At 35.0% G+C, this 23,997-nt stretch overlaps 1 protein-coding gene and 1 pseudogene across 2 annotated transcripts in view; both read left to right on the forward strand.

Annotated features, from left to right (window-relative positions):
* COL4A5 (collagen type IV alpha 5 chain) overlaps window positions 1-23,997 on the forward strand; it is a 250,423-nt gene that overhangs the window by 43,664 nt on the left and 182,762 nt on the right. The gene's annotated exons all lie outside the window — the stretch shown is intronic.
* Window positions 5,718-6,082, forward strand: LOC123935226 (annotated as a pseudogene).

Raw genomic sequence — 23,997 nt, forward strand, 5'->3', positions numbered from 1 at the left:
TGAAGTTTTTTAATATCTTAAGAAAAATAGAATTATTCTTTGATATTTACCAATGTGTTAGAATTTACATAGACTTATTTAAAATTATGATATGTTCTTATTTGAAAGATGTGTTTGCAGTTTCCTTTCTCAATGCCTAAGACACATTGTAGGAAAGTTAGAAGTTCACGGTATATTTAAATGTGTTGGCTTATTCATAAGGGGGTCTGGACTCTTTCGTATCATACAACAGATTGTTCTCCAAGCTTTGTCTATGGAACTGTATATCACTTCTATTACAGCATTTATCAATGTCTGCCATGTATCGTCATTAGTTATTTATGTGTCTGCCTTCCTCACTAGATTGTGAACTTCTAAAGAATATAATTTATATTCCCCTTTAGCACTAGCTTAGAGCTTTGCGTAAACTGCATACTCATAAAATGTTTGTTGAATTGAATTGAATCACATTTACATTGGTGTTCTGAGGTTGCATGTTTAAAAACAGTTTTCCAAGACAAACCATAAGTGACTCTTAATTGCACAAAACAAACTGGGGGTTGCTGGGGGACGGTGGGGTTAGGAGAAGAGGAGGGGGGTTATGGACATTGGGGAGGGTGGGTGCTATGATGAGCGCTGTGAAGTGTGTAAACCTGGCGATTCACAGACGTGTACTCCTGGGGATAAAAATACATTATATGTTTATTAAAAATAATAAATAAAGTTTGCATTTGTAACAATAAAAAACAGTTTTCCACATGTTTTTTATTTCATTTTTATGTAATGTCTTATTCTGATGCTGCTCGAGTTTCCTTTCTGCTTATATTATTGACTTTGTATTGAAATGAATTACTTAAAGTGCTTCTCTAATAATAGCATTGAAGAGGTAGATTTTTTTCTTACTGTATGTATTTCCTTACTGTTCTTCATTTTCTTCCAACAAAGTTCTACTTTAATTCTAACCACAGGCAGTTCTAAATATTTACTGGGCAGTGGTGGGTACATTGAACATTGTAGTAAGTTATATACATTGATCTCACTAAGATTCTCAATTTATGTAGACAATTTGAAATGTGAAATTAAAGTTATGGTCATTACCAATATTAAGTAATTTAGAAGGTTCTATAACAGAGTGAACTTTTCAAATGGCTTTTTTAACTTACATTTTTGTTAAAATAATGTGGATTCACATGCAGTTCCAAGAAATAATATAGAGAGATCCTTTGTACACTTTAACTATTTCTTCCCAGTGGTGATACCTTACAAAACTATTGTATACTATCATAACCAGGATGTTAATATTAACACGAAATACCAGTCTGTTCATATTTCACCATATTTACTGGTGTTCATTAGTGTGTGTGTTAGTTCTATACAATTTTATTATATACAGATTCATGTGTCCTCCAGCACAGTTAAAATACTGCACAGTTCCTAGCAAACTCAACACCCAAAGAACAAACAACCCAATCAAGAAATGGGCAGAGGACATGAACAGACATATCTGCAAAGAAGACATCCAGATGGCCAACAGACACATGAAAAAGTGCTCCACATCACTCGGCATCAGAGAAATACAAATCAAAACCACAATGAGATACCGCCTCACACCAGTCAGAATGGCTTAAATTAACAAGTCAGGAAATGACAGATGCTGGCGAGGATGCGGAGAAAGGGGAACCCTCCTACACTGTTGGTGGGAATGCAAGCTGGTGCAACCACCCTGGAAAACAGCATGGAGGTTCCTCAAAATGTTGAAAATAGATCTACCTTATGACCCAGCAATTGCACTACTGGGTATTTACCCTAAAGATACAAACGTAGTGATCCAAAGGGGGACGTGCACCCGAATGTTTATAGCAGCAATGTCTACAATAGCCAAATTATGGAAAAAACTTAGATGTCCATCCACAGATGAATGGATAAAGAAGAAGTGGTATATATACACAATGGAATACTATGCAGCCATCAAAAGAAATGAAATCTTGCCATTTGCGACAACGTGGATGGAACTAGAGGGTATCATGCTTAGTGAAATAAGTCAATCGGAGAAAGACAACTATCATATGATCTCCCTGATATGAGGACGTGGAGATGCAACATGGGGTTTAGGGGGATAGGAGAAGAATAAATGAAACAAGATGGGATTGGGAGGGAGACAAACTATAAGTGACTCTTAATCTCACAAAACATGCTGGGGGTTGCTGGGGGGAGGTGGGGTTAGGAGAGAGGGAGGGGGGTTATGGACATTGGGGAGGGTATGTGCTATGGTGAGGGCTGTGAAGTATGTAAACCTGGCGATTCACAGACCTGTACCCCTGGGGATAAAAATATATATGTTTATAGAAAAAATAAAATAAAAAAATATAAAAAGTTAAAAAAAATACTGCACAGTTCCAACACCACAAGAATATCTGTATTGTGTTTTTTTTTAAAGAATTTATTTATTTATTTGACAGACAGAGATCACAAGTAGGTAGAGAGGCAGGCAGAGAGAGAGGAGGAAGCAGGCTCTCTGCAGAACAGAGAGCCTGATGCGGGGCTTGATCCCTGGACCCTGGGATCATGACCTGAGCCGAAGGCAGAGGTTTTAACCCACTGAGCCACCCAGGTGTCCCTCTGTATTGTGTTTTTATCACCACACACACCTCCATGCCCCATCCCCACTCTCCTAACTCATGGCAAACCATAATCTGTTCTCTATTTCTAAAATTTTGTCCTTTCAAAAATGTTATATAAATATAATAATATAGTATATAACTTTATGTGATTAGCATTTTGATCAGCATAATTTCCTGGAGATACATCCAAGTTTTTCTGATTATCAAGTTTATTCCTTTTTATTGCTGAGTAATACTCCATGTTATGTATGTACTAGAGTTTGTTGAATTGATCATGTATTGAAGGAAATCTAGGTTGATTCTAGTTTGGGGCTATTACAAATACAGCTGCTATGAATATTACTGTACAGCTTTTTGTGTAAACAGAAATTTTCATTTTTTGGGCTAAATGCTGGGTCATATGTTAAATGCATATTTGCTTTTCTAAGATATTGTGAAAGTGTTACAGGGTAGCATTCTTTTTTTTTTTTAAGACTTTATTCATTTGAGAGGAAGAGAGAGAGAGAGAGCACAAGCAGGGGGAGCGGCAGGCCGAGGGAGAAGCAGACTCCCTGCTGAGCAGGGAGCCTGATGAGGGACTCAGTCCCAGGACCCTGGGATCATGACCTGAGCCCAAGGTAGACACTTCACTGACTGAGCCACCAAAGTGCCCCCAGAGTAGCATTCTTATCCTGAATGAGTGATCCAGTTTTTCTTTGCCTTCACTGGCATATGCTATTGTCACCATTTTTTATTTTTGGTGTTGTTATAGGTGTGTAGTGATAGCTCAGTTTGGTTTCAATTTGTGATTCGTTAATGACTAATGATGTCAAACATTTTTTGATGTGCTTGGTTACCATCTTTGTATCCTCTTCAGTGAAATGGATCTTCATTGCCTTTTGCCCGTTTTCTAATTGGTTTATTTCTTCTTTTTGTCTGTTGAGATTTTGAGTTTTTTTATATATTTTAGATTCTAGTCCTTTGTTGGATATGTGGTTTGTTTGTAAATATTTTTTCCCAATCTATAGCTTGTCTTTTCATTTTTTTATTATTATTTTATCTTATTATGTTATGTTAGTACAGTACATCATTTGTTTTTTTTTTAAAGATTTTATTTATTTATTTGACAGAGAGAAATCACAACAAGGCAGAGAGGCAGGCAGAGAGAGAGAGAGAGGGAAGCAGGCTCCCCGCTGAGCAGAGAGCCCAATGCGGGACTCGATCCCAGGACCCTGAGATCATGACCTGAGCCGAAGGCAGCGGCTTAACCCACTGAGCCACCCAGGCGCCCCAGTACATCATTTGTTTTTGATGTAGTGTTCCATGATTCATTGTTTGCGTATAATACCCAGTGTTCCATGCAATCCTTACCCTCCTTCTAAACAGGATCTTTTGCAGAGCAAAAGATTTAAAATTTGATGAAGTCCAATTATTCAGTATTTTCTTTTTATGTGTTGTGCTTATGGTGTCATCTAAGAGCTCTTCACCTAGCTCTAGATACTAAAGGTTTTTTGAAAGTTTTATAGTTTCATTTCTAACATTTAATTCCATGATTCATTTTTAATTTCTCCAGTACCATTTGTTGTAAAGGCCATCTTTTCTCCATTGAAGTGCTCTTTATACTTTCATTAAAAAAATCATCTGGGTTTATTTTTGTGGATCTATCTATTCCTTAGTTCTTTACTCTGTTCTAGGTGTCTGGTATGGTTTTTTTTTTTTAAATTTTTAAATATTTTATTTATTTATTTGACAGAGAGAGAGATCACAAGTAGGCAGAGAGTCAGGCAGAGAGAGAGGAGGAAGCAGGCTCCCCGCTGAGCAGAGAGCCCATTGCAGGACTGGATCCCAGCACCCTGACACCATGACCTGAGCTGAAGGCAGAGGCTTAACCCACTGAGCCACCCAGGCGCCCCTAGGTGTCTGTTTTTTCACCAATAACATATTGTCTTGATTACTGTAGCTATATAGTAAGCCTTTATATTAAGTAGACTGATTCTTCCCACTTTATTCTTTTTTCTCAAGGTAGTTTTAGGTACTCTAGGGCCTGTGTTATACAAATATTATAATTAGTTTGTGTCTATAAATCCTTGCTGGAATTTTAATTGGAATTGAACGAAACCTACAGATCAATTTGGGAGAACTGACATATTTAGTGTGTAGAGTCTTCCAATCCATGAGCATTGTATGGCAATCCATTATTTAGATTTTTTTTCTACCCATAATAAGTCTCTTTTGTGTTTTCCTTGTTTTGATGTCAGATGAGAGTTCATACATTAACCTGGATTTCAAATTTTTAGGCTTGCTGACAATGATTAAACTCACTAATATTCATTTACTATTTATTTACTTATTAATTCATTCATGTGCTCATTCACAATGCAGGTATATTTATCTTGCTCCATTGCAATTAAGAGATAATATTTTCTTTTCAGTATTAATATTGATTTTAAAGGTTATAACCCTGTGAATAAGTGAGAAATTGACTGTACTAAAGAAAGGACATGAATATAGACTAAGGAATTTTTGTAATGATATTTACTATAAAGATTTTTGTCTCTGGTCCAAAATAAATATGGGCTGAGGAGGGGATTACTGACTAGAGGAATAGGATTTATCAGAGGGAGAGTGTATTCTTTGAAAATTTTCTTATTTGGTAGTTTTAACTCCAGAATCAAAAGAAATTGAGGGTATGGAGTGAGTCAACTCGGGAGGTATAAGTAAGTGATTATTTAGGAGAGAATAGAAAATTAAGGGCTGTCCTGGAGATATCCTTTTATGGAGGAATGCAAACATTTAGGTAAGTTTATAACTCTTTCTTGAAATATAAGTATCTATTTTACTTGAGTTTTCTTGAGTTAATTGTTCATTCAACAAGTATTTATAGAGCCCCTACTACTTTCTCTGCATTTTGTCTCGACCTGTCAGTATATAGCTGTTAAAAAGACAGTATCCAAAAATCCAGCAGTCATTGGCTCCCTTCTCAGTACCTTCTCCCAGTGGTCCTGAAGGCATGTGGGCCAGGGGCAGGCCCAAAGAACAGGAGTCGGAGGGAGAGCAGGTGTGCAGGTCTAAGTGTCTTGGCTGTGCAGTCGTGAAGAGATTTGGTAGGGAGAGAATGCAAGGATAGGCCCAGGAGCCATGGCATCCAAAGAGAAACAAGCAATGAAAAATCTCAGTGTGGAAAATGCCCAGCAGGAAAACAAGAGAACAGGGTCCTATGTAGAATGCAAAGGAATCATACAGTTGGAGAGGAGGATGAAGGCCAGAAGCTTGGAGGAAATGTCAGGCTGCGGTGAATGAGACAGCTTGTCTCTAATTTTCAATGAACTATACCTAACAGGCATACTGACCACAATGAAGTGGGAGATTATGTGGAAAAGTTCATAGGGCAGACGATGGAAATCAGGAGAAAGACTAAGGAGCAACAAATGAGGCATTATAAGTGTTTCCAAACTCCTGAACCTGATAATCATTATGACTTTTGCTTGCACCTTGAATCCTAAGATTTTCCCCAAGGTTAATAATGTGGCCTCTGCTCTAGAAACTTATACTTTTGTGATTAACTTTCTCTATAATCTTTTTGGCATTTCCACTTAGAAGTTTGTAATTAAATATTGTTTTGTTTCAGTGTAAAACTTTCTGTTGAGTAGGACAATTTCACCCAGTTTTAGGAAAAACAATTATTTTCTTAATATGAAATTAATAAAGCAGTTTTAGAAGAAAAAAAGGATGCCTAAGTTCATGGAATTTATAATATAATATGATATATAATATAGCAATAACAGCATTTATAGATTTTTTTCCAGCAGGTAAATGGCATGATAAACTCATTTGAATAGATCTATTTACAGATATTAGTAGCCAGTACAAAAAGGAATACCAAACTTGTATATCAGTTTTCAAGTTACAGGGATATTTCTGATTTTACTGTTTTTTAAGGTTTTGAAATCTACATATCTGAAGTTATGGATTTGATTGGCAAATGATTTAATTATGACTTAAATAGGTATTTTCTGAGCCATTAATACACAGCATTTTAAATATATTTGATGACTTGGCAATATATGTCAAAAAGAAAAGCATAGGGTGCTTGGATAGCTCTGTTGGTTAAGTGTCTGACTCTTGATTTCAGCTCAGATCATGATCTCAGGGTCCTAAGATCTAGCCCCAGGCCAGGCTCCCTGCTCAGTGGGAGTCTACTTGAGATTTCTCTTCCTCTCCCTCTGCTCCTCCCAGCCATGCATGCTCATTCTCTCTCAAAAAAGAATGAATCTTTTAATTAAAAAAAAAGGAGAGGCATACACAATCTTTGGTATAAGAAATCTGACATAAATAAGTGGCTAATAATGTTAAACATATGACATAAGACATCAAGGAGTCTATAGAAGCCTGTGTAAAGTTCATATTAAAATAGATACCCTCTGGAGAGCCTGAATGGCTCAGTTGGTTAAGTAGCTGCCTTTAGCTCAGGTTGTGATCTGCATCAGGTTCCCTGCTCAGTGGGGAGTCACCTTTTCCCTCTCCTCTCTCTCTCCATCTGACCCCTATTCTCATGCTTTCTCTTTCAAATAAATAAAATATTTATAAAATAGATAGCTTGGAAAGCAAAATAAGTATGCTTCCTGACATGTTACAGTTGAAACCTGCTGTAAAATATGTTTTAGATTAAATGACATGTTAATAGGAATATTAGGAAATATCATATATTTCAAACAATTGATTCCTTTGTACATTTCATTTTTTTTAAAAGATTTATTTATTGGACAGATAGAGATTACAAGTAGGCAGAGAGGCAGGCAGAGAGAGAGAAGGAAGCAGGCTCCCAGCTAAGCAGAGAGCCTGATGCGGGGCTTGATCCCAGGACCCTGGGATCATGACCTGAGCTGAAGGCAGAGGCTTTAACCCACTGAGCCACCCAGGCGCCCCTGTACATTTCATTTTTTAAAGTACAACCATTTATTTTTCACTTTTATTTTTTATTTTTTAAAAATTATTTTACTTATTGGGGCACCTGGGTGGCTCATTCGGTTAAGTGTCTCCCTTTGGCTTAGGTCATGATCCCAGGGTCCTGGGATTGAGCCCCATATTCAACTCCCTGCTTAGTGGGGAGCCTGCTTCTCCTTCTCCCCCCTGCTCGTGCTCTCTCTTACTATCTCTATTTTTCTCTCTCAAATAGATCAATAATTTTTTTAATTCAAAAAATATTTTACTTATTTTATTTTAGAGAGAGAGAACATGAGAGCATGGGAGTGGGGAGGGGCAAAAGGAGAGGGAAAGAATCTCAAGTTGACTTTGTGCTGAGTGGCAGAGCTGCAGGGGAGGTGCTTAATCTCTTGACCTTGAGATTTTGACCTGAGCTGAAATCAAGGGTCAGACACCTAACTGACTGAATCACCTAGGCACCCCTAAGTATTCATAATTTTCTCAGACGAATTAATGAGTGCAGTGTGATTTGAATCTTTATTTTCAATATTTTACTTATTTGAGAGAAAGTGAAACAGAGAGTATGTGTTGGGGGAGGTGCTGAGGGATAGGGAAAAGCAGACTCCCTGCCAATCAGGGAGTCCGATGCTGGGCTTGATCCCAGGACACTGGGATCATGACCTGAGCTGTGGGATCATGACCTGAGCTGAAGTCAGATGTTTAACGGCAGCTACCTATGAACCTTTTTTTAAAATAAAGATTTTTAAAATTTATTTGAGAGGGAGAGAGAGTGTGAGCCAGGGGAGGAGCAGAGGGAGAGGGGCAAGTAGAGTCCCCACTGAGCGGGGAGCCCTTGGCAGGGTTCAATCCCAGGACCCTGAGGTTGTGACCTGAGCTGAAGTCAGAAACATAACAGGGAGCCACCCAGGCACCCTGATTTGTTTGAATCTTGATTGGAGAAACAGTCTGTTTATTTTAGGAAAGTATAGGCATACTCTGGTTATGAGATGTAGATATCCAATATACCCCAAGATATGGATGGGTTGGTTATTGTAGACTACACTACAGAGCATTCAAGAAGTGAGGCAGCAAAGACAAGATAAATTGTTTTAGAGCTTCAGGATTCCATATTATCTTTTTGTACTTATTTTGTTCTTTTTTTCTCATCCTCATACTTTTTGTTTCCTCTTAATATTGGCTTGCATGTGGCCAACATAGCCTTTGAGGCCATTCTATATCATGACCTCTTGGCTTTATTCCTATTGCTACCTAGGTTAATCTCTTTCTGTTTTCTAGTTCAGATTCATGGGAGGAAATCTAATCAATCTGTTTGGTATGTTTATTTTTTCATGCTGGCCCCCTCCTAGTCTACTGGCTAACCAAAGGATTGATTGTTTTTGAATTACCTTGCTCCTTCCTGTTCTATAATTACCTACAGTCATGCATGGGAATTCTGGATCATGTAGTATAAAACATGACTGCCTGTGGCTGCCCTTGTATAGGGACAGTGGGCAGGACCATTTCATTTAGCAAGGACTTTAGTTTTTACTATGATTAATAATGGGTAATTTATGAAATTTATGATAGGATATTATTTATTAATAATTGATGAATTTATGAATTTTATGAATCTGTGATAGGATATTTATTATTTATTAATAATAAAGGGTAATTTATAAAATATGCTACTTTTAAGTAGGTTTATTTAGGCCTAAAAGACAGTTTTTAGGAAAACTATCTATTACTGTATTATAGTTATCTGGGGTGTAATGTTGATTTGGAGTTGTCTTAGTTATTGTTTTTAGGAAGTTACTGATACCCTAAAGTTTAAATTACACAAATTACTCTTAGAAAAGCAGTCAAATTTCAGATCTTTATTTTATATTTATGTATATTGTATAAATATAATAGAGTGTAAATTGTTGAACTAATGAACTAATAACTACCATTAGTTCATTATCCAGTTTGAACTTCATTAACTTTACAGAGATAACTAATTGGTTTGGTTTATCTATTCAGGCTTGTGTCAACATTTGTGTACACTGAGCCAAAAATACAAATACAACTGCTCATACCATATGTATAAAACTTAAAAAACTTTTAAACCAAGTTAACGAACTATTAAATAATATAATGTAGTCCCACATTTTGACCTATGCCTTTATAATGAACTGGAAGGTTAGAATCAAGTTTAGAATTCTCAAACTCCTGTTTAACACTGGAATATGATTGCCTTGGGGAATCTGATGCCTAGTCCTTGTCTGGCCTCCTCTTTTGGTATCTGACTCTGTCTTGCATGAGGGACCTCACTCTAATGTACATTTCCTTCCAGCCTATGCATAGAAGCTCTGTCCATGGTCCCTATCATCAGCTTGCTTTGACAACCCTTTGGACCCAACAGTAGGCACATAGATAGCAAGATCCTCCCTCCAGAACAATGCTTCAAAGTGGGTCCCGAGAGAGAAATAAGCCATAATACCCCAAGGCATTCACTGGATAAAAAAAATAAAATGCTACCAGTGATGTACCGTATTTGAGAGAATGGGCAAAATGATTATATGAATAATTTTCTTTAGGGTTTAAGAAAGGCTAGTGGGCTGAGAAAGGCTGATGGAGAGTAGACCTGAAGAAGAGTCCTGTGTGGGCTCATGAAAGTGGCTTGGGGATATTTGGGCAGGGAATTTTGGGATCTTGGGTACTCAAATTATGATCTAGAAGGGGGAGGCACAGGCTTTCCCTTTGGCCCTGCAGAATCTTCTGTCCTAGAACTGGGAGCTGCTGAAGAATGGCTGGCATGGGGTCTGCTAAATTATGGGGCCCTTCTTGCCTGTATCAAAGTGTGGTACTTCATCTATTAATTGTTTTTCGCATTTTACCTATTCGATGCTATGCTAATTTTTTTGGATTGAAAATGTGTTTAGATGTAATCAGGCTTGATTCCAATGAACATGGCAGAATAGAGAATGCCAGAAATTCATCTTTCCACAAAAGCAGCAAATAAAGTAGCAAATATTCTCAGAATCAACTTACTGGCATTCTGAAAACTAGTAAAAAATTTATAGCAACCATGCAGATGTTTAATCAAGGAAATAGCAGTTGAATCTCAGTAAGAGAGCTTTGTGACAGTTTAATTTACCTAGTCTCCATTCCTTGCTCTATTGTTTGGCAGAAGCTTTGAAGTGGCCTCATTCTTAAAGAATTGTGGTCATTTACTTTGACCAGTTTGGTGGCTCCCTGAAGGACTAGCTCAAAAGACTTGCCCTTATTTTGCCTAACTCAGAACTTTCCCAAGGCCAAGGCAGCTACTTGGGGGGCACTTGTGGAAAACATAAAGGCAAATATATTAACCACTGCCTCCCATGGCAAGTAATAACAAATAAACAATAAGGTCAACTAGAAATATTTTGGTGTATATCTCTTTGAGACCCTGCTTTTAATTCTTTTGAGTACTCAGAAGTGAAATTGCTAGATCATATGATAATTCTATTTTTAATTTTTTTGAGGAACTGCCATACTGTTTTCGATAGCGGCTACACCATTTTATATTTCCACCAACAGTGTTCAATGGCTCCAGTTTCTCCACATCCCCACCAAAACATATTATTTTTTTCATAATGGTCATCCTAATTGGTGTGAGGTGCTGTCTCATTGTGGTCTGTAATTTGCATTTGCCTAATGATCAGTGACGTTGAGAATCTTTTTTTTTAAATTTTATTTATTTATTTGACAGACAGATCACAAGTAGGCAGAGAGGCAGGCAGAGAGAGAGGGGGAATCAGGCTCCCCACTGAGCAGAGAACCCCGTGTGGGGCTCAATCCTAGGACCCTGAGATCGTGACCTGAGCCAAAGGCAGAGGCTTTAACCCACTGAGCCACCCAGGGGCCCCAAGAATCTTTTTGAGTACTTTTTGGCCTCTTCTGTATCTCCTTTGGAGAAATATCTATTCAAATCTTTTGTCTTGTTTTTAATCACGTTGCTTGTTATTGTTTGTTTTTGAGTTGTAGAAGTTCTTTATATATTCGGGATATTAGTCTCTTACCACATTTGATGTGCACATATTTTGGTTGCCTTTCACTTTGTTGATTGTGTCCTTTAATGCACAGAAGCTTTTATATTTGATACAGTCCAGTTTATCTATTTTTACTTTTATTGCCTGTGCTTTTGGTGTCATGTCCAAGAAATATTGCTAAATCCAATGTAATTCACGAAGATTTTCTTTCATGTTTTTTCTAAGAGTCTTTAGGATTTTAGCTCTTATATTTAGGTCTTTGGCCCATTTTGAGGTTGTTTTTTTTTAATGTAATATAGCATTCATCAATAAAGATTAAAAGGAAAGATGGAAATGGTAGAGTGGGAGAGATTTAAACTGCTATTTATAGCTAACTGGGCAAGTAAAATAGATAAGTAAAATATTTAATACAACTGGAGAAATTCCTGTTTATTAGTAAAATATGCTTTTATAGAGTTTGAAAGCTATTTTGAAAATGGCCATTTTTGTTCCATTATAACCTATAACTAAATTTTAATTATTGTTCTTTTATTATATGTAGAAGCTAAGCTATTTCCTGTGAGCAAATGGATTGATGAGTTTTGCATAAGTATGGAACATCACTGAGTCTTTACAGGATTTGTGGTTCTTTGACTCTGAATAGGATAGTATGTATGAACTACTTTCCAGCTAGCACCTTGTTCTGCAATATTTCTATTTCTTCCAAGTCCAGCTCCTTTTAAAAAAGATTTATTTATTTGAGAGAGAGAGCGAGCAAGGGGAAGGGCAGAGAGAGAGAGAGAGAATCCTAAGCAGATCCCGTGCTGAGCATTGAACTTGACATGCCAGGCTCCATCACAGGACCCTGAGATCATGACCTGAGCCGAAATCAAGAGTTGGACACTTAACTGACTAAGCCATCCAAGCACCCCCAAGCCCAACTCTAAAAGCCTTACTGTCTCACTTGTACCTTCTGATAAGCATTCTTATTATGTTAAGTGTGGTTGACTATCACTTTTATTTTTATAGAGACAGCATTTTTTAATTTTTTTAAAGATTTTATTTATTTATTTGACAGACAGAGATCACAAGTAGGCAGAGAGGCAGGCAGAGAGAGAGAGGAAGGGAAGCAGCCTCCCTGCTGAGCAGAGAGCCCGATGCAGGACTCGATCCCAGGACTCTGAGATCATGACCTGAGCCAAAGGCAGAGGCTTAACCCACTGAGCCACCCAGGCGCCAGAGACAGCATTTTAAAATAGATTTCAAATGGGTCATTTAGTAGCTATTGAATAGCTATTGAGACTTAGCAATGGGATGCTTAGCAATGGGATTTTTAAAAAGGTATCTTTATAAGCAGTGGTAGATGGGAGTTGAGTAAGTGAACTGTGCATTTATTTTAGAGATCTTAGTCATTAGAAAATAGAGAACACTAGGGGAAAAGACTCTTGATTTTATTAACAAAATGTACTTAATGCATATAAAGCAATTTGAGTAGAGTCAATTCAGAGGGAAAATGATGTCAAAGAGGAGAGTAACAATTTTACTTCATAAGTTGCTAACTCAAGTAATGAGCATTTACGAAATATACTGGTATAGCCTATAGATGAGTTAAAGTTTTTTTCTTAATTAAGTCTTCTTTGAAAGAGTTGGGTTTAATGACTAGGCTGTTTTTATGTAATGTTTTTCTGTGTTTGTTTTTATTTACATAGTTCATGTTGGTGAGTGATATCATCAGTAGAAATCATATGGCAATAGATACGCTGTTTTAACTCCAGTTCTGATTTTCTTAAAAAATGAATGTGTATACAATGTAGTTTCTCTGTTATCCAAGGGACCTAATCCTTGGGTCTATATAGCCATCAAAGTGCCATATTTCATTAGGGGGAGATTCCCAGGTGCATAGGGGATTAACCAGCATACACATGGTTTACTTTATATCTCCAACATAAAAGAACTGATGTAAAGAATGGTATCATGTAAATGTTTGTTGATATTGTAATCAATTTTCACTTTTGTTTGATAGATTAGTTTTTTGACAGGAATAGGATAATGATGCCTTGTTTACATTGTGATTTATTTTGATAATTGCCTGATGCTCAGAAAATAATTTAAAAAGTCTCAAAAAGAAAATAGACTTCAAATATTTAAGCCTATAACACTGCTTTATTGTTTTTATAAATTAATTTTAAGCACAAGTTTTATATTTAAAGCTGTATTTGACTGAAGCAATTATAATACTGAACTCTCTGTGTAGTTTCGCAGAATTTCTCTGCAAATCCAAACAGGTGTAACATGGAGACTGCATAAAAGAAGCTGCTTCAAGGTATAACAGGACCTGTTATTGAATTGCTTGAAATGGTTATTCTAGAAAACAATTCACTTTCATACATGGATTTACTTATAGGTCAACATTTTATATAAGGGATCCCTATGGCAAATGGGTGATAGGAAGGGCAAAATAGGAGGAAAGATCCATAAGTAATGATGTAATCAGTTGCAATTAGTAAAGCAGGCAGAAGGTAAGAGGACATTTGGTTCTGTTTTGACATGCTAAATCTTTTATAGACAATATTCTAGTTTCAGTACATTTATGCTGTCTTCTTAATTTGTGTTTCAGCATTCGATAAGCATATACTTCCAGAAGGACTTTGGTCTGTTGCTATAAATTAAACATATTTTTTCAGATGTGTTGTTCAGTGCATTTATAGCATAGATAATATAGAGAAAAGTTGATGTGGAAATGATTGTTTTTTTTTTTTTTTAAGATTTTATTTATTTGACAGAGAGAAATCACAAGAGAGGCAGGCAGAGAGAGAGGAAGGGAAGCAGGCTCTCCGCTGAGCAGAGAGCCCGATGCGGGACTCGATCCCAGGATCCTGAGATCATGACCTGAGCCGAAGGCAGCGGCTTAACCCACTGAGCCACCCAGGCGCCCCGGAAATGATTGTTTTTATAAATATTCATCCAATGAGTCACCCACATATTTTTAAAATGACTTATATGTATTAAGTCAGATGGCAGATTCTATACTGCAGAAATAATGCTGATTTTGTAACAATTCACATAAAATTAAGCTTTTCCATTCTGTCCTTCTGTCAACCGCCATGATTGAATTTCATGTCTTTGGCAATGAGTACTTAGATGTTGTGTACATACGTAGACATACAGTTGATGTCTTCGGACTTTGGGTTAGAGCAAGATGCTTAAAAACTCTGTTGTGAGTCTTTAAAAAGAATAAAGGTGGAAGAATCACACTACCTGATACTAAGCCTGCTGTATAGCTATAGTTAGTAAACCTAACTGTGGTAATGGTGGAAGGGTGGACACATGAGTTAATGAAACAGAAAAGAGAATCAGAAAATAGACCTACATAAATACACCCAACTAATTTTTGACACAGAAACAAATGCAGTTCAGTGAAAGAAGGGTAGCTTTTGTAACCAATGATGCTGGAGCAGTTGGATATCCATAGACAAAAAGGTGAACCTTGACCCAAACCTCACACTTTAAAAACAATTAACTCAAATGAATCATAGACATAATTGTAAAAATAAAACTTTAAAACTTTTAGAAAAAAATAAGAAAATTCTCAGTACCTGGTCCTAGGTAAAGAGTTCTTACACTTGATACCCAAATCCTAACTGATTAGAAGAAATACTAATAAATTGTTTGGGCTTCATCCAAATTAAAAACATTTGTTCTGTGAAAGTCTTTGCTATAAGGATAAAAATACAAGCTATAGACTGGGCATAAATATTTGCAAAACATATGTACATCAAATGATTAGTATCTAAAATATATGAAAAACTTAAAGCTCATCGTTAGAAGGAGAATCTCATTAGAAAAGGGGTAAAAGATACGAACATAAATTCCATGTTAAAGGATGTGAAGATTATATGAAATTATGTTTAACATCATAAGCCATTAGGGAAATGCAAATTAAAACCACAAGGAGGGGCGCCTGGGTGGCTCAGTGTATTAAAGCCTCTGCCTTCTGCTCAGGTCACGATCTCAGGGTCCTGGGATCGAGTCCTGCATCAGGCTCTCTGCTCAGCTGGGAGCCTGCTTCCCTTCCTCTCTCTCTGCCTTTCTCTATGCCTACCTGTGATCTCTGCCTGTCAAATAAATAAATAAAATCTTAAAAAAAAATAAAACCACAAGGAGACTCTACATACCTATAAGGATAGGGAAAATAGAAGATAGTGACACTACCAAATGCTGACAAGATGTAGAGAAACTGAATTATTCATATATTATTTCTCTTTTATAGTGATATTTCATCATGGTTTTAGTTTTCATTTTCTTATAGTTCATGACACTGAATGTCTTTTCATATGCTTATATGTATAATTTCTTTTGTTGTTTTGTGAAGTAACTATTCAAGTCCTTTGCCCGATTTTTAAATTGGGATGTTTATTTACTGCTAACTCTTCAGATTTCGTTATATGCTTGGGATACCAGTACTTTGCTTACTGTGTGATTTACAATGTTTTCTCCTAGTCTATAGTTTTTCTTTTTATTCACTTAACAGTGTTGTTCAAGTTAAAAATTTAAAAATTTGATGAATCCAATTACATTTTTCTTTTTTTATAATTTAACTTTATTTTTTTCAGTGTTCCAAGATTCATTGTTTATGCACCACACCCAGTGCTCCATGCAATCTGTGCCTTCCTTAATACCTACCACCAGGCTCACCCAACACCCCCTGCCCCCGCCAAAACCCTCAGTTTGTTTCCCAGAGTCCACAGTCTCTCATGCTTCCTCTCCCCCTCCTATTTTCCCCAACTCACTCCTCCTCTCCTTCTTCCAATGTCCTCCGTGTTATTCCTTGTGCTCTACAAGGAAGTGAAACCATATGATAATTGACTCTGCTTGACTTATTTCACTCAGCATTTTTCTTTTCTATAGAATATGCTTTCTTTATCCTGTCTCTAAGAATTTGTGTACATGTGTAAGACAAGTTTTATTTTCTAAGAATTTTTTTCCCTAAGAAAGATTTTTTCCTTTATTTTCTTACAAAAAACATAATAGGTTTAAAATTTAAATTTAGATGTATCATCCATTTTGTGTTAATTTTGTATAAGATTTGGAATTTCATTTAAGGTTCATGTTTTTATGGATTTTCAGTTTGAATACCATTTGTTTTAAAGACCATTCTTTCTCCATTGAATTGCTTTTCTACCTTTGGTAAATATCATTTGACAATATTTGCATGGTTTTATTTCCTGACATTAATCTATATGTATATCTCTTCATCAGTACCACTCTGTGTTGATTGCTGTAGCTTTGTCATTAAGTCTTGAAATCCTTTAATGAGTTTCTTCCACTTTATTGTATTAAAAATATTTTAGCTATTCTACTTAATTTGTTTTTCCAAATAATTTTAATACTAACCTTTCTATGTCTACAAAAATTCCTACTATGATTGTGATTGGAATTACACCAAATGTATATATCATTTTGGGTAGAATTGACATCTTACTCTATTGCGTCTTTCAATCCACAAACACAATATGCCTCTCCATTTATATCGTCTTCAATTTTCCCTATGAGTATTTTATTGTAAAAATGCTAAAAATCACATAAAAGTGCTCATATTTTGTTAGATTTATACTAAAATATTTTGTTAAGATTTGTTGTTAATGATGTTTCTTTTTTTAGTTTCAGTTTTCAATTGTACCTTGTTAGCATATAAGAATACTTTTGATTTAAATTGATTTTTGCATGTTAATATTTTATGTTACAACTTGGTAAATTCACTTATTAATTCTAGGAGATGTTTTATAGATTCCCTGGGATTTTTTACATAGAAAATCATGTAATCTGTGAATCGAGACATTATTATCTCTCCTTTTCCAATATATATGGATTTTTTTTTTTCTTCTCTAACTACTTTGGCTATTCTGGCTAGGACTTTCAGCTTAGTCTTGAGTGAGAGAGATTCTTCTTTCCAAAAATATTCAGTCCTTTTCCACTACATAGATATTTTTATAGGTACTTTTTATTAGGTTGAAGAATTACTCTAATATTTCTGGCTCATTGTTTTTATTAATATTGAATTTTGTTAAATACTTTTACTACATGATGTTTTTATTCTTCAGAGTTAATTTTTAGGATTACATTGATTGATTTTCAAATATTGAACTAGTCATGCATTCCTGAGACATACCCCATTTAGTCCTGATATATTATTCTTTATGTATATTGCTAGCTTCAGTCTGCTAATATCTAATTGGGGATTCTTGCATTTATTTCATGAGGAATGTATTTTTCTTTTTTTGTACTTACTGTGGCTTTGGTGTTAGCCTAATGTTGGCCTCACAAAATGAGCTGGGCAGTGTTCTGTCTTCTGTTTCCCAGAAGAGATTATGTAGAACTGGTATTATTAGTTCTTCAAATGTTTATAGAATTTGCCAATGAAACTATCTGGGCTTAGTGATTTTTTTTTCAGGAGGTTTGAACAATGAATTGAATTTCTTTTAATAGTTATAGGACAATTAAAGTTATCTCTTTCATTTGGGGCGAGTTTTGTAATTTGTAGACTTTTACGAATTGGTTCCATTTCATCTACATTTCATCTACATTGTCAAATTTATGAGCATAGAGTTGTTCATAGTGTTCCCTTACTATCATGTTAAGGTCTCTCTTTTTTTAAAATTTATTTATTTATTTATTTATTTATTTATTTAATTATTTTTGTTCCATATTATTTATTTTTTCAGCGTAACAGTATTCATTCTTTTTGCACCACACCCTGTGTGCTCCATGCAATACGTGCCCTCTCTTGGATTTGTAATGATGTCTCCTCTTTTATTTCTGTTACTGATAATTTAGGTGTGTCTTTTTTATAGTTACCTTGGCTAGAGAATTATCATTATATTGATGTTTTCAAAGGACCAGCATTTGTTTTCATTGATTTTCTCTATTGTTTTTCTCTTTTCAATTTCATTGATTTCTGCTTTAGTTTTTTCTTTCTGCTTCCTTTGGTTTTTATTTTGCATTTTCTTTTTAATTTCTTAAGTCATAATTTTAGATTTTTATTTGAGCAGTTTTTTTTTCTTTTTTTAAGACTTTTATTTATTTAAGTTATTGGTAAAACTGATGAGAGGCTTGAACTCATGACCCCTAAATCAAGAGTTGCATGCTTTTCCAACTGAGCCAGCCAGGTGCCCCACGACCTTTTTTTCTAATACATGCATTTAATGCTATGAATTTCCCTCTAAGAAGTATTTTAGCTATATGCCACCCATTTTTGACATGTTGTGTTTTTATTTTCATTAATTTAAGATATTTTTTACTTTTTTCAAGAATTCTACTTTAGTTAGAAGTGTTTTGTTTCATTCCAAATATTTGAGGAGTTTGTCAATATCTTTCTGTTTCTGATTTCTATTTAATTGTGTTATGATCAGATAACTTTGTATGATTATTATTTTAAATATATAATTTTTAATGGCCCAGAATTGGTTCTGTCTTGGTCACTGTACTGTGTACAATTGAGAAGAATGTGTATCCTGCTACTGTTGAAATATTTTTTAAATATCAAGTTTATAAATATCCCTACTTGATTTCTTCATGTTTGTTCTGTCAATTACTGAGAGAGGACTGAAGTCTCAAAATAAAATTGTGGATTTCCTCATTTTTCCTTTTAAATCTGTCAAGTTTTGCCTCATGTATTTTGAATAACTGTTGTTAGTTCTGTGGACATTGAAATGTTATGTTCTCTTGGATAATTGATTCCATTATTATTATGTAATGCTCCTCTTTATCTCTGATAATACCTCTTATCCTGGAGACTATGATGTCAAAAATTAATATTGCTACTGAAACTTTATTTTTTTGATGCAGTCATTCCTTTTTTAAAATAAAGAAAATCTTTATTGAGCTGTAATTCACTTACTTAAAACATGAAAATGAATCCTTTTTAGTGTATTCATAAAATGTTGTGCTGTTATAACTACAATCTAATTTTGGAATGTTTTCATTACCCCATAAAGAAGCCCCATATCACTTAGCAGTAATTCTCTTCTCCAGTAATCCCCCAGATCTAGGCAACCATTAAGCAAATTCTAACCCCATAGATTTGCCTAGTCTGGATATTTCATATAAATGAAATCATGCAATATGTCGTCTTTTGTGACTGGATTTGTTAACAGAATGTTTACAAGATTCAGCCATGTTGTAACATAAATCAGTACTTCACTTCTTTTCATACTCCTTTATATGGATACACCTCATTTTGCTTATCATTTCATCAGTTGATGGACACTTTGGTTGTTTCTCATTTTGCCTACTGTAGATAATGCTGATATGAACATTTGGAAGTTTTTGTGTAGATATATGCTTTTGTTTATCTTTTTAAAAAGATTTATTTATTTATTTATTTGAGAGAGAGAGAGAGAGCATGAATACTAGCAGGAAGAGAGGGAGAGAGAATCTCAAGCAGACTCCATGCTAAGTGTGGAGCCCAACATGGGGCTCAGTCTCAGGACTCTGAGATTATGAACTGAGTCAAAACCAAGAGTCAGACACTCAACCAACTGCAGCACCCAGGTGCTCCTGTTTTCATTTATCTTTGACATACACCTAGAAGTTGAATTTCCAAGTGATATGGTACTCAATGTTTAATTATTTGGAAGACTAACATTCTATTTCCTAAAGTGACTGTGTCATTTTACATTCCCAACAAGTGTCTGGTGGGGATCTTGGAGAAGGCTGTTAGAGAGTGTGAAGTCCTCTTGCTAGCTCCCAGAGTTTTTATACTTGGGCTAGTCTATGTTTGGCCTTCAGCATTTAGTTAAAATTTCTAATTTAATCCTCCTACCTGCTTATATGGCGTTCAGTATTGTCTTCCCCACCTAAACAAATGCTTTCAACTTGTTTCTTTCTAGAGATTTGGGCTTGTTGTTTGACCTGTGATCTCTTATCTGTGATAGTTCCAAAAACTTAATCTACAAATTGCTTATCTTTTTTCTTATTACAAATTTAGGACTACTGTCTTTCTAGTTCTCTATATCTCCAAGCTAAAAATGCTATTAAGTGGTGAGTGTTAGCTATTCTTTATATATTGTAGATACCAGTCCTTATTATCTGTATGTTTTGCAAAAGTTTTCTTTTAATCTGTTGCTTGCCTATTCATTTTCTCAATGGTATTTTTTGATGAACAGAAGTTTTCAGTTTTGATGATATCTAACTTACTATTTTTTTCTTTTTTTGTTTGTACCTTTTGTATCTTGTCTAACAAATATTTTCCCATGCTGAGGTCACAAAGATATTTACAATATCTTTCTAGAAGCCTTAAAATAATATATATCTAAGGGCATTATTGATCTTACACTTTTCTGGTACGATTTTTGGAAATCATTTTACTTTGTGTGTGTGTGTCTAATTTTGGGTTCTTCATTTTGTTGCACTTTATCTATCCTCTCACTAACACTATACTGTCTTGGTTACTGCAGTATTATAGTGAATGAGTCTAAAAATTATGTAGGGTGATTTTTAAAACTTTCTTCCTCTTTTCAAGATCTTTTTGGATAGTTTATGTCCTTTGTATTTCCATGTAAGTTTTAGAGTTAGTTTACCCAATTTTATGACAAGGACTCCTAGGATTCTGATGGGAGGTGGAGTTGAATCTATGGATTAATTTTGAGAAAATTGATAACAATATCTTAATTCCAATCTAGGAACCTAGCATATATTTCCCTTTATTTAAGGACCCTAAAATTTCTCTCAGCAGTGTTTTATTATTTTTTTTGTGCAGGTCTTGTACATCTTTCATTAACTTTATCTCTAAGTAATTATGATTTTAAAACTTATTGTAAATGATATTATATTATCAAAGAATTTTTCATTTTATAATGATTGATTTAGTATTAATTTGATGTTTGTGTAATTACTTTTTATACTGTGATGTTACAACAAAATTCACTTACTTAGATTTTATAGTTGTTTGGAATTTTTTACATTTAACAGTCATGTTATCTTCAAATCAAAAGTGTGCTGCTTTTCCCTTTTCTATCACTTTGCTTTTTTATTTCTTTTCTTATTACATGGCTATGCACAGTGGCACAATGTTGAATAGAAGTGATGAGAGAAGACATTTGTATCTGTTCCTAATCATTGGAAGAAACATCTTTGACACTACATTATTAACTATAATATTAGATGTATTTTTTTTCTTTTAAGATTTTATTTGACAGATAGAGATCACAAGTAGGCAGAGAGGCAGGCAGAGAGAGAGGAGGAAACAGGCCCCCTGCCGAGCAGAGGGCCCGATGCGGGGCTAGATCCCAGCACCCTGGGATCATGACCTGAGCCGAAGGCAGAGGCTTTAACCCACTGAGCCACCCAGGCGCCCCTAGATGTATTTTTATAAGTAAATTATCTGGTTGAGGAAGTTCTCATATATTTTTAGTTTGTTGAATTTTGTCTAATAACCATATAATTTTACTCCTTTAATCTGTTGATGAATATGGTTGTATTTATTGATTTTTGATTGCTAAGCCAATCTTGCATTTTGGGAATCAAGCCCTATTTGAACAAAATGCAATATCCTTTTGATATAATATTGTATTTGATTTGGTATTATTTTACTAAATATATTTACATCTGTGTTCTCAAGTGATATTTGTCTTCAGTTATATTTTCTTGTAAATAATTCGTCTAGTTTTTGTATCAAGGTGTAAGAGTAGTCTTCTAAATAAGCATTTTCTCTTATTACATTTTCTGGAAGTATTTGTAGCATTGGTATTATTTTTCTTCTTAACTGTTTGATCAGATTAATGAAGTCATCTGGGCCTATATTTTTGTGATATAATACAGTTTTATATTGTGCTTATTTAATTAACATTACATCATGAAAATTTCCATTTTTTATTATTTTTCAAAAAACAAGATTTTTTACAGTTGTATAATATTTATTTGAATAGATACAGTGTAATAGATGTAACTGCATTTGGGTATTTTTGTTGTTAAATATATTCCCTCATTGATCTCTTATTACCAAACAATAAAACAATTAAAATATGATGCTTGGGGTTCCTGGTGGCTCAGTCGTTAAGCGTCTGCCTTCAGCTCAGGTCATGATCTCAGGGTGCTGGGATCAAGCCCTGCATCAGGCTCCCTGCTCAGCAGGAGGCCTGTTTCTCCCTTTCCCATGTCTCCTGCTTATGTTCCTTCTCTTGCTGTGTCTTTCACTGTCAAATAAATAAAATATTAAAAAAAATAAACATGATGCTCTTTCTTCTAAGACATATATCTACATGTACAAATATTTATATATAATATGTATAATAAATTGTATATCATATAAAACTGTAGAGTATATTATATACATTATGTATATAATAAATATATGTGTATGTATAAAAAATAGATACACACACATGAATGCACATACACACATGCTGAGAGAGATGGGCAGATTGACGGACCCTGGTGTTAGATACATCAGTACTTTAACACAGTCCAACTTTAGATGTTGGGAGTTTAGGAATTTTTCGGTGCTCTTTTCATAGTTTTCAGTATTTCTGTATATTTTTTTTCCAGACTGACGATATCACTTTGTCATTAGGCAGGAAAGAAAAAAACTAGACTGTTTTTATTCTTGGAAATTAAAAAATAAGGGATTTTTTAAAGCTATTACAGACAGGTTGAGAAATTACTAAAATACTATATGGTAATTAAAATTCTGGCAGTGTTCATATTTGAGATTTTTTTCCCCCAACAGTAGAATGTTAGATGATGTCTGAGTCAGTGTAGTACTTCAGGCTCTCATGGGAATTGCCAAATGATTAAGAGGACACTTATGCTCTTTGGGAATAGGTCCAGCCTTTAGTTTTTCTTCTTCAAAGGCTTAAAGAAATGAAAATCTTCACAGCAAATGGTTTTTTGTTGTCATTGTTGTACCATTTGGTTTATAGCACAGACGGCTACCCAATGTCAGGAGACACCAGAAGAATTTGGTCTGAAGTGTTTAAAGTTGTTTGAGAAGGGGAAAGGAGATGAAAGGAATTACTTTGAAGAATTACCCAGCCAGTTGGTTTAATGTGACCAGTGATAGAATAAAGTAAAAGTTTTAGAACATGTAGTTCATTGTGACTGCTACAGTTTTTCAGGACAGCGATGAAATAAATGTTATTGTTCAGTCTTAAAAAAATACTGGAAAAAACATGGTTACTTCATCAGGTGCCTGTAGAGTGATTAGGGGGTGACAGTTTAGAAGTGTTACCGAAACTCTTTGACTTCTTATTTGGCCTTGTACAAAGGTAATGTGAGAGCTTATAAGTTTTAGAAGAAACGTTGAGAGAATGAAAAATGAGGGCTTTTTAAAAGGTACATCTCTTTATATAGGCAGAGATCGAGTGTTAACCACCCCCCCCAACAAAACTGGGGCAAGAAAGACAAAATCATCAGAAGTCTAAGATTATTTAGGCTGTTTCAGAGCAACCTTGAGGGATAAGGATGAGTATAGCAGGAGGAATGGGACCAGCTGACCAAGGAAGGGTAAG

Source organism: Meles meles, chromosome X (assembly GCF_922984935.1).
Source record: "Meles meles chromosome X, mMelMel3.1 paternal haplotype, whole genome shotgun sequence".
Taxonomy (NCBI): Eukaryota; Metazoa; Chordata; class Mammalia; order Carnivora; family Mustelidae; genus Meles; species Meles meles.